This window comes from Phoca vitulina, unplaced genomic scaffold (assembly GCF_004348235.1).
Source record: "Phoca vitulina isolate PV1807 unplaced genomic scaffold, GSC_HSeal_1.0 scaffold23, whole genome shotgun sequence".
NCBI classification, from domain to species: Eukaryota; Metazoa; Chordata; class Mammalia; order Carnivora; family Phocidae; genus Phoca; species Phoca vitulina.
Window position 1 is genome coordinate 9179026 of NW_022589726.1, and position 11605 is coordinate 9190630.

The following is an 11605-nucleotide window of genomic DNA, read 5'->3' on the forward strand; positions in this document are numbered from 1 at the left end:
TCTGCTGAGGACTGCGGTGCGGCGGTCGCCCCGACCGCGCGGGACCTGCGAGGCTCGGCCGGCAGGGAGGGGGGCCGGCCCCAGCCACCCCCACAGGCCAGGAGCAGGGGCGCTCCAGCGGGAAGGCGGTGAACAGTCTTTGAACCGGTTTTACTTGCGTGCCTTCCTACCAGTTTTGAAAAACATGATACTTTGATGGATTTTTTTAAAAAAAATCTGGAATCATCCTCATTATATATATATGTAAATAGTCTCAAAAGAGTCATTTTATCATGTATCGTAGATATTGACGTTTAAAATGAAAATGTTAATGGTTCTTTTAAATGTATCCAGTGAAATCTTGGTACAATAGAAACTTGATAGCAACCATTTTCCATATTTAAAAATCTCTTAACAAGCTTTGTGATACTCTATCACTTTTTGTTCCTTGAACTCCATTCTACCTCTCCCATAGAATTTTATCCTAATATGGATTTTATTTTCTTAAAAAGTATTATTGATCACCCTATGAAATACTAGCTCCGCATATTCCACATATAAATATTCTTTCATGGGGCTCTAAGAGTTTAATGAGCAAATGACATATATATTAGAAACTTTATTTGAACATTGATCTGAACTATGTCTTTCAATGAAATGAGTATGTGTTTATGATGACCTGGTTAAAGAAACTGATTGTCTAAATGTTCCTTTGTTTGGTGGGCAGAGATTTTGATATCCTACAGTAATGCTCCGCGTTGCGAACTGTGCAAGGTCTGCGATTCGATGTTTCACGGGTGCAGGCAGAAGCTGGGCGGCAGTTAGTCACAGCAGAACAATAGCCAGAATGTGACCATGTTTGCATGTTCCTGAGCCCCAGTTCTCACAGGGTCAGTGTGGAGGGGCCCAGATGGATGCCTGCTCAGGCAATAGGTTGCATTTCAGGAAAAGAATTCTGGTCTTAGGAAACCCAAATCTTTTTTTTTTTTTTTAAGATTTTATTTATTTATTTGACAGAGAGAGACACAGCGAGAGAGGGAACACAAGCAGGGGGAGTGGAGAGGGAGAAGCAGGCTCCCAGCTGAGCAGGGAGCCCGATGCGGGGCTCGATCCCAGGACCCTGGGATCATGACCTGAGCCGAAGGTAGATGCTTAACGACTGAGCACCCAGGCGCCTCAGGAAACCCAGATCTTTTACAGGGGTCAGTAAGCATGCCTTCCATTGGCTCGACTGAAACATTATTATCCTGGACAGTTAGCATATTAGTTTACTAGGGCCGCCATAACAACGTCCCACTAATTGGGTGGCATAAAACGACAGAAACTCATTGTCTCTCAGGTCTGAGGTCTAAAAGTGTGAAATCAAGGTGCTGGCAGAGCTATCTTCCCTCTGAAACCTGTAGGGGAATCTCTTGCCTTCCTAGTCTCGAGTGATTTGCTGGCCATTTTGTTGTTCCTTGGCTTACAACTACATAACTCCAGTTTCTGCTTTGTCATCACATGGCGTACCCTCTATCTCTGTCTTCACATGGCTGTCTGCTTATAAGGACACCAGTCATATTGGACTAGGGGCCCACCCTACTCCAGTATGACCTTAACTAAGTATATCCGCAACGACAATATTTCCAAATAAAGGCACATGCTGAGGTACTGGGAATTAGGACTTCAACATCTTTTGGTGGGGAGGAGACAAAATTCAACCTAAAACAGTAACCATGTCTGCACTTTGGTCTCAAGGATGCTTACAAGGATACAAACATCCCTGAAAGACAGTCCGAATTAAGGACAGTTAGTGCCTCACGCCCAAGACCTGCAGAAACACGAAAAACACATGGAAAGCTGACTCCAAATGTAAACTTATGGATGAGAGGTGAGCTGGTTTTTATGTGGGAGAAGAGCAGTTATTGAAGAAGACAGAAGTAGCTTAACCTACCAAAGGCTCCTTCAGAGACTCATTTGGGAAAGAGTTCATACATATGGAAGTTGAGGACCTGAAATTGATGTCCTAATGATGACCCCTATTCTTGCATATCTTGAGAAACAGTCACTACTACACCCCGGGTAGTAGAAACCCAGTCCAAAGATCACTATTATAAGAGATCTGGAGTAGCGCCAGCGTGGCTCAGTCCGTTAAACGCTGACTCTTGATTTCGGCTCAGGTCATGATCTCAGGGTTGTGGGATCTAGCCCCGTATTAGGCTCTCTCTGCTTGAGATTCTCTCCCTCACCCCACTAGCAAGGGGTGCTCTCTGTCTCTAAAATAAATCTCTAAAAAAGAGAGAGATTTGGAGGTGTACCTGGCCTGCCAGATCCAGTATAGCTTGAAGCATTCTTGGTGTTACAACGTCCCTTCCATTTTCTTGAACTGTCAGAGAAGTCTCTTCTAAAGGTTGCAGTTGGGCTGAGCAGGGTCATCAGAGAACTAAAAGAAGGGTCTCTGCCTTGGTTTGGGTAGAAGCAGTGGCTGGCGGGGGTGCGCGTCCAGGAATGGCGGTGGGGGGGGGGGGACTGTTCAGCAGAGTGACAGATGATAGCCGGTGCAGGGAGAGAATGGACCGGCCAGGAGACAGACGGATTGCTGAGGCAGCAGACCACTGGGGCGGTGGGGTGGGGGGGGGGGGGGGGGTCATGACTTCCAGAAACTGAGGAGAGGAATTTGTCAAGACCCTGGAAGTCCTGCAGTTAAGCAGGAGGAGGAGTTAAATTTTTCTTAAAATGGGTATTAATAAATACATGTGACCTCATTTCACACTGCCATTGGCAAGGTCTGGACATGCAGGTTAAACTTTTTGACCAAATGGTATATGGCTCAATTGATGTGGAATCATACAATTCCACAGTAACTCACTAATGCAGACACAGGGTCTTATCTGCATAATTTTTAAAACTCTGCTTTCAATAACAAGGCCACTTTCTGAGACTCGTATTTGTAACCATCTTGCTTATTAGCAAGTATAGTTGTCCTTGGACAGCTGCAGAAGATGATTCTTTATGTATATTTTTAATGTTATTTTTAGTTTTAACACCACCATGAATCTCCAGGAACAATACCGTTTCATTTTATCAAAGCTAAGCCTCTGTGGTCTTGTGTATTTTTTAGAAAGATGATGATATTGAGGAAAAGAAGAGAACTTTCCTGTCTGTGTCCTCAAGGAATGAACTCCAACAAAATGGGACCTACAGCAGCTAAAGAATATCTAGCTTCAACAAATTGTATAGATTTGTCAAATTTCAACTACCCACAAGTGAGAATTGTAACAATATTGGAAAATATTACAATGTCTACAATGTAAACCTCTCCCTTCTTCCCTGTGAAATGTTTAGTAACTTCTTGTGTAGATTTTTTTGGGGGTAGGGAAGGACTTCAAAGGAGGGAAAAGGAGAGTTGAAATCTAAGTTACATGTTAGTATGGGCAATATTTTCTTTTATCCTTCTGTTCCTGAAGTTATAATAAGAAAGGAATGGTGAGGGGGTGCCTGATTGGCTCAGTCAGTTAAGCGTCCGACTCTTGATTTCAGCTCAGTTCATGATCTCAAGGTCGTGAGATCGAGCCCGGGCTCTGCGCTGTGGGGAGTCTGCTGGGATTCTCCTCTCCCTCTCTCCCTCCCCCCACCCTGCTCACGCTCTCTCTCTCAAATAAATAAATAAATCTTAAAAAAAAAAAAAAGAAACAATGACAAGTCCTTTCATTACCAACAAAGATCTCTCGAATTGTGTATCTGATCAGGGCTTGCTGATTCATCAGATGCTGAGGGTAACTTATATTTATCATCCATATATATCGATTACACTGGAAGGTGATAATAGAAAGGCAAAATATAATCAGTCTTCTATTATTTTCCAGCTCTACTGAAGTATATTTGACAAATAAACATACGTTTATTAAGCTTACTTTGAAACCACTTTCCACATACTACCTAACAAAGGTACTTAGTTTTAATGAAAAAAAAAACAAAACAAAACAGCTATTTTCAAGGCTTTTATTTCCTTATTCCAATCTGTGGGCACAACTTTTAAATTTCCTAATATCTTGGCCTCTTCTGCTTATTTATTATCACTTTATATATATCACATTGAACGTATTTTTTGTCTTAATTATCTGGAGTTAACAAATATTTAACGAGTGGCAAAAATACACTCTATTAGAGCCATTTGCAACCACATGGATGGAGCTAGATAATGTTACCCTAAGCAAAATAAGTCAGTTGGAGAAACATTTCATGTGATTTCACTCATATGTGGAATTTAAGAAACGAAATAGATGAACATGGGGGGGAAAAGAGAGAGGCAAACCATAAAACAGACTCTTAACTATAGAGAACAAACTGAGGTTGCTGGAAGGGAGGTGGGTGGGGGATGAGCTAATTGGGTAATGGGCATTAAGGAGGGCACTTGTTGTGATGAGCACTGGATATTGTATGGAAGTGATGAATCTCTAAATTCTTCTCCTAAAACTAAAAACCAAACAAAAAACAACCTTCTTTCAACTTAAAAAAAAAAAAGCACTCTATTAGAAAATGCTGTAATCTCCTAGCAATGTTATTGACATTTTGATCTTGCTTTATTTTGGTTTTGGAGCTGGTAGATTTGTGTTAAAATTTTTTGGATCTCTTTGGGGTCTGAACTCTCTAAAGAGGCTCTATCAGAAGCAGCATAATTGCAGAATCTCCCATCTGGCCCCATGAAGCTGGAGAGTGGGAGTAACTGGAACTGGCCAGTAGAGGGCAGTACCGAAGCAAACCAGGACTGGAGCTGTGGCTTCCTTTCCCTCAGGGCACAGTCAGTGCAGTTCGGCTTCTTTGGACGGTGGAGAGCTGAGCAGTGCAGGAGTTGTTGTAAAAATGACCATTTTTAGTCTTAAAATTGGGGTTTTCATGACTACGCTTGTAGAAACAGGTATGCAGACAAGATTTGGTTCAAGAGATGAGTCTCTTCCGTCCACTGAATTTTGACCAAGAAATTCCAAACTCTCTCCTCATCCGATGACTGTGTGGTGAGCTTCTACTGACTCAGAATCATTCACAGATGACTGTGATCTCGCTGCTGCTTCGTTACTGAGACGTCTTTGGTTTGTTCTGAGACTCCTGCCTCTTCCCCAAAATTATCAGACAAGAGGGCTTACCTTGCTTGGAATGTTTAGAAGGATGAACAGAGTACTTCTTAACAGTTTTGGAGGGGGAAAGAGGGTCACATACCATTTGAGTTTGTAGGGAAAGGACTTACTTCCTCCCACAGAAATGCCCATGACCCCAAACAAAATTCACTTCCAGTATTTCAAGGGTTCATGGAAACCCCTGTGTGTCCATGTGCCCAGGATAAAAATCTCTGTTGGGGAAAAGCTCTTGCGGAAATCCAAATAAACTCTTCAGGATCTGCAATAAATCTTGAAGCTTAGGACCAAGCCATAGATAAGTACTGTTTTCGCCTAGACATCCTGTAGACAACACAGCGCTTGTGTTGTCCAGACTTGCTCTACCTGGCACCTCTGATTTTTTTTTTCTTGGTATGATTCCTGTTCTAGTGACCCTCACTTAAAACTTCCGGAGTCACCTTTGATTCCTCTCTCTGTCATGCCCAATGTCACTCTTATACAACTCCTTTACGTTTTCATTCTCACCCTCTTCAAGTCCGGCTTTTATTAGTCAAGCGGGGATTAGAAATTTCATCTCTCACCTTCTGTTTCTTTGTATTCCAGTCCATCCTTCTGACCTTTACTGGGCTATTATTTTATTTTATTTTCAAAGATTTTATTTATTCATTTGAGAGAGAGAGCGGGAGGAGGAGCAGAAAGAGGGGGAGAATCCTTAAGCAGACTCTGCTGAGCAGGGAGCCCGATGCAGGGCTCCAGGACCCTGGGATCATGACCTGAGCCTGAAGGCAGACGCTTAACTGACTGAGCCACCCAGGTGCCCCTAGCCTACTTTTTTTTATTCTTAAGATTTACCCATTTATTTGAGAGAGAGTGAGCGCACATGGGGGGAGGGGCAAAGGGAGAGAGAAATTCAAGCAAACTCTGCTGCACAGTCCTGAGATCATAACCTGAGCTGAAACCAGGAGTTGGACACTCAACCAACTGGGCCACCCAGGTGTCCCTATAACCTACTATTAACCAGAAGCCTTACCAATTACATAAACAGTCAATCAACACATATTTTGTATGATATAGGTATTATACATTGAATCCTTACAATGAAGTAAGCCAGAGGAAAGAAAATGTTATTAAGAAAATCATAAAGAAGAAAAAATACATTTACAGGACTGTCCTGTAAAAAGCCCGCATGTAAGTGGACCCGCGCAGTCCAAACCTGTGTTGTTCAAGAGCCAACTGTAAAAGGATCTAGCACTGGTCCTAATAATTTCCATAGTAGTTTACTGCTCACATCTGCAATGGAAGAAGATGCTAAGTTTCAGTTAGAGATTAGTGAGAATAAAGAGTATTTCTTTCCCCATCCAATTTCATAGACCCCAGCTTGAAAATCTCAAACTTAGATAATTGATTGTCAAAGTAAAGTAAACATCAGAATCACCTGGATGCTAAACACCAATGGCTAGGACTTATTTCTGATTCAGTAGGTCAAGGGTACACCCTAGAATTTGCACTTCTAACAAGTTCCCAGGTGTTGCTGATTTTGCAGGCCCGGGATCTACACTTTGAAACCCTTTGCTTTAGACTAGATCATTACATCCTGCTATTTTTACCTACCCAAATCCTATGCCTCCCTGAACCCAGGAAAAAGTCCATCTTCCGTATTAAGTTCCCCTTGTCACCTCTCTCAGAAAAGATCTCTTCCCCTTTGAGGACTCTTATCTCAATTCATTCATACCATGCTCGTGGCATTTAGTTTTCTGCTTTGTTTTATGGTCACGGGGGTACAATATGGCTGGCCCCCACCTAGAGCGCCCGTCTCCTGAACTATTTGTGCTACTGGAAATGCTATGATATTTTAACCCTCCATGAAGATTCCTTCTTTCACTCAGTAGACTGCGAGCTCTTCTAGGATATAAAACATGCCTTATAATTTGTGGAAAGGAGGGAAGGAGGGAAATCCTAATGGAGAACTCTGCATTGGGGAAATTTACCAAACAGCGTAGAAATTAGTAACAGAAGAGAACACCTAGTTTAGTCACATGACACCCTTTCTGGGTGACACATGTCGAAATATCCTTTATCCTGATTTTAAAAGTTATGACAAAGTAGATAACATCCCGGGTCCTCCAGCAAAATTGCAGAAAGATATCCATTGGCCCATGGTAACCACATAGTACATGGCCTCATCTAGGTCACGGTAAAAATAAGAATGTTGTAGAAGTCAGAGCTGTGGGTGTGGGTCTGACTTTTCCACAAAGGCTTCAGTGTAGTATTCTGGAGTTACTATTAAAGACAGGATGAACCCATTGGGGCCTTTACTACAGTTATCTATACCTGATCAAACCTCCTACCCAACAAGTATCAAAAGTTTAAAATCAGCCTAGGAGGAGACACAGAGTTGGTTGGGTAAGTGTTGAGTTGCAGGATTCTGATTTCATCCCTGTACCGTTTAATTTTTCACATGCTCTATCTCCTTTCTCCTCCTTTCTCCTCCTTCCCTTCCTCCTCCTTTCTCCTCCTTCCCTTCCTCCCCCATCCCTCTTCCGTTTCCTTCCCCTTTTTAAACCAGTGACTAGGATAGTGATCATGTAGGTTGGAGGTTGATCTACAGGGGCTTGTAAGGTTCCTTCCAAATGGAAAAGTCTGAGATTCTATAAAACAGACCCCCAAAAGGCATTCTCCCTTGCAAGGAAGAAATTGTGTTTGTGGTATTATTTGTTCCTAGGCTTCAAATCTCATTTATTTGGCATCAACTATGCCTTTGTGAAGAAGAATCCTGTTTTGAGAACTCAGCTCAGGTTTCCTGTGTCTACCTGGCTGTGCTTGTGGGAATTACGAAAGCTCACTCTGTCACATTCAAGTAATGAATACAAAGGGAGGAGAGTACTTATTAACAGCAATATGATCAATATTTACATGCGGTGCTTTTTAGTTCTAAATGGCTTTGAGAAGACCAAATGCAGCCTGTTAATATTAAGTCCTTTTGCCTGTATTATTCCTTATCTTGGGTCAGAGGGTGTCCCTTGGACTGTAAACTCTGTTCTTGCTGGGTGGAAGGGCTCATTTTCGTAGTTACTGAATTTTTTTTCCCTATACGAGGCATAGTCTTAAACGTTTTACTCATCGTTTGTGGGTTGCATCTGTTCTTCTGGTGCTAGCTCTACATCAGTTTCTATTCTCATGCAGGCATTTAGAATGAATTATCCTCCTATTGTGACCACACAGGAAACTACTATTACTAAAGTCTTTCCTAGGAGGGAGAAACTGAAATTTTGTGAAAGGCCTGAAACAGATCTGAGAGTCCATCCCTGATCTTCACAACAGCAGGGTGTAGGTAATTCCGCCGCTCTGAACCCCTACCTTCCCGAGAAGGCGCACTGACTATGGAAGCTGTGCTGACCGAGTGTTACGTCTTACGCAAAGCGCTTCACAGGCTTTATCTGAATATGTGATAGGAAATGAATAAATACCATTTTCAGGTGAGGAAACTGAAGCATGGGGTGGTTATGTAACTTGCCCAAAGTTATATAGCTCGTAAGGAGACAGAGCAGGGACTGTAATCTGACTTTATCTGACTCCAGATCCTGAATCCCTTTTCATTTTATTTTATTTTATTTCATTTTAAGTAAGCTCTACACCCAACGTGGGGCTTGAACTCACAACCCCAACATCAGGAGTCGCATGCTCCACTGACCGAGCCAGCCAGGGGCCTCCAGAACCTGAATTCTTCACCACTTTATACTGCTTTTATACTGTTTATATACTTTATACCGTTTTATGTCTTTGTACTGTTGAGTAGTCTAGCCTACGGTTTGAAGGTTTGAAGCCCTCTGTGCAGCTAGACACAGATGTTCAGCTGGAGGTTGTCCCACGTATGCACCTCTCTCTTTGGTCATTTTCTGAATATTCTAGATGGATTTGTAGAATTCTGCAGGTGTGACTCGATGGTAAAGATCAAGTGGCTGGGTCGATAGCTGTTTTTGCCTAGTGCCAGGCATAGAGACAGGGCTTGAGACCTGTTTGTTGAGTTGAAGTCCTCTTTTTTCTAATCCCCAACCAAACCAAATTCCCTTTATGATAATCCCCGACCCAAACCAAAAGAATTGCTTTCCATGTATAGATTAAAGTAAAATTCTATTAATTAGGAGCCTAGTCTGACTTATTACATGGTTTCCTGACCTGAGGATTTATTTGTTCATCCCTCCTGCAGTTTGAGTCTTGTTGGGGGTGTGCAGGCCTGCCCCTTCCCCAGCCACATCTCACACACTCTTCCCTGGGACAGCCCATGCTGTTTCCTGCATCGTTGTGACTGCCCTTCCTTACCCCGAACCCTCTGTCACCTCTCCATACCTTCATCCTCACCCTCCGCTCAGTCAGCGCTTCCTCTGGAAGCTGGGCCCAGCCCCTTTTCCACCCAGCCTTGCTCAGTCTCCTTTGGCTGTGGGCTCTTTGATTCCTTTCCCTCGCTGCCCTGATCTCTCTTCTAAATGGGTGGCCATCCATTTCTAAGCGACCCTCTCCTTCTCCATTCTTTCAACTTCGTGGGGCCAGAGGCCGAGTGCCGTGTTGCTAACCTCTGTATTTCCAGTGCAGTGGCTGGGGTATGACATGAACCCTGGGCGGTGCCTGGGAATGCGGGACGTTGCTCCCCCCGCCCCACACACACACCATAAGGTCCATCATCCCGCACAAAAGAATTCTCTTTTTGGATATAGACACTAGCCATTTCCCAATCTTATGTAAAATATGCATGTGAGCTCCACGAGGGCAGGGCTTCTTGTCTTCGTACTTGTGCATCTCAAGCATCTGGAAGAGTGTCTGCAAGGCTGCGGGGGCGGGCAGGTGCTCTGAAATATGTTGCATGAATAGAAGCGTCTTCAGAAAACTATATATTCATTGCTCTGTTGTATTCAGTCGTGCAGGCTCTGCATACCCAGTTTGGAGACAAGTCCCCTCCCTTCCGTCCCCAACTCCTCCCCTTCTAACTCCTTTGCACTTCGGAGCCCTCACCTGGAGAAACGTTGGTGTTGCCCAGGGGCAGAGACTGCTGAGCTGGAACACACCAAGGAAGTCTCCTGACGGTGGGCGCGGACGCACAGTGTGGTCCAGCCACAGGGAGGAGGGGGCTGCGAGTGGAATGGATTTCCCAAAGTAACTCGGCTTCCAAGCGCGTGCTGGGAATGGTTCGTGAAGACAGAAGCAGTTTGCTTTGAGCAAGTACCGAGCAAGAATATCAGCTGGGAACTGTGTTTCTTTCCAAAGCTCCACAGCGTTTTGAAAGGACGGCATTTGTTTAAAAACCATCTTTGCCCTGACAATCCCCGTTCATGTACAGATATAAATAAGGGCGCTGCCCCAGGCCCGGGTCTTCCTCTCCCTCTGTGATGTTACAGGAGGGCTGCTCCTCACCCTCCGACTTTCCTCCCGGCTCAGCTGGTCAGCGGCCTCACCGGGGAAGGCAGCTTGTTGTCGTGGGCGACCAACATCTGGTTTCCGATGTGGCCTGCGTGCCTTGTGACTGGAACAGAGGGGAGGTCGGGATGAAGCGGCAGGGCCTGGTGAAGGGTGTGGCTGTCAGATATTACCACACTTCTGGAAAATGAGAAGATGAATGGCCTCCAATTGATCACTGACATGGGGGAGGATAATTGTCAGGCACTTCTTGAAATCGTCTCATTCCAAAAACAATATTTGGTTTAGGGAAACACAGCGGAGAACTGAACCATACTGGGAGGCTAGAAATAGGTCAGTGTGATCCCAGAACAGCCTTTTCAGCATTGTTGTGCGGCTCCTCATGGCTTCTGTGGGTCACCCAATCAGAGAGCTTGTCTTTAGACTAATGCTATTCAGCTGGTTACTATGGCAATGATGGAGTACTGGTTGTCACGGCAATGAAATGGAAATTTGGGGGACCAGTCTCTTTAGAAGAGGTGGGTTCATTAAGCCCTGTCTTTCCTTCTTTCCTTAAAACTTGACCATATTGTATAGTACTTTTAAAGGGGGTACAATTTCAGACTCTGTGTGTACATTTTAGGATTTATATGATTTTTTCTTATTCTTAGATCACATGGCTTAAATCTTTTCAACTCTGTGATGAGAATAGACACCCTTCCCACCCCCACCCCTAGTCTTTTATGGCTCATATTAAAGAATGACATTGCAGAAGCTGTGTTTCTTTTTATCACTCTGAAAGGGTTTCTGCCAAACTCCATTGAATTCGTCCAAAGTTAACCTGGTATGAAATGGTATAAGGTCAAAATAAATTTAATGGATTGTAAATGATAAAGGATACTTTTTTTCCCCTAGCCTCACTGAGGTATAATTGACACAAAAAATGTATATATTTAAGGTATACAGTGTGATGATTTGTTATGTATATCCACTGTGAAACGATTACCACAATCAAGCTAATTAACACATCCATCACCTCACGTAGTTATTTTTTGTATGTGTGTGGTGAGAACACTTAAGATCTACTCTTCTAGCAAATTTCAAGTATGTAATACATTATATTAGTAACTATAATCATCATTCTG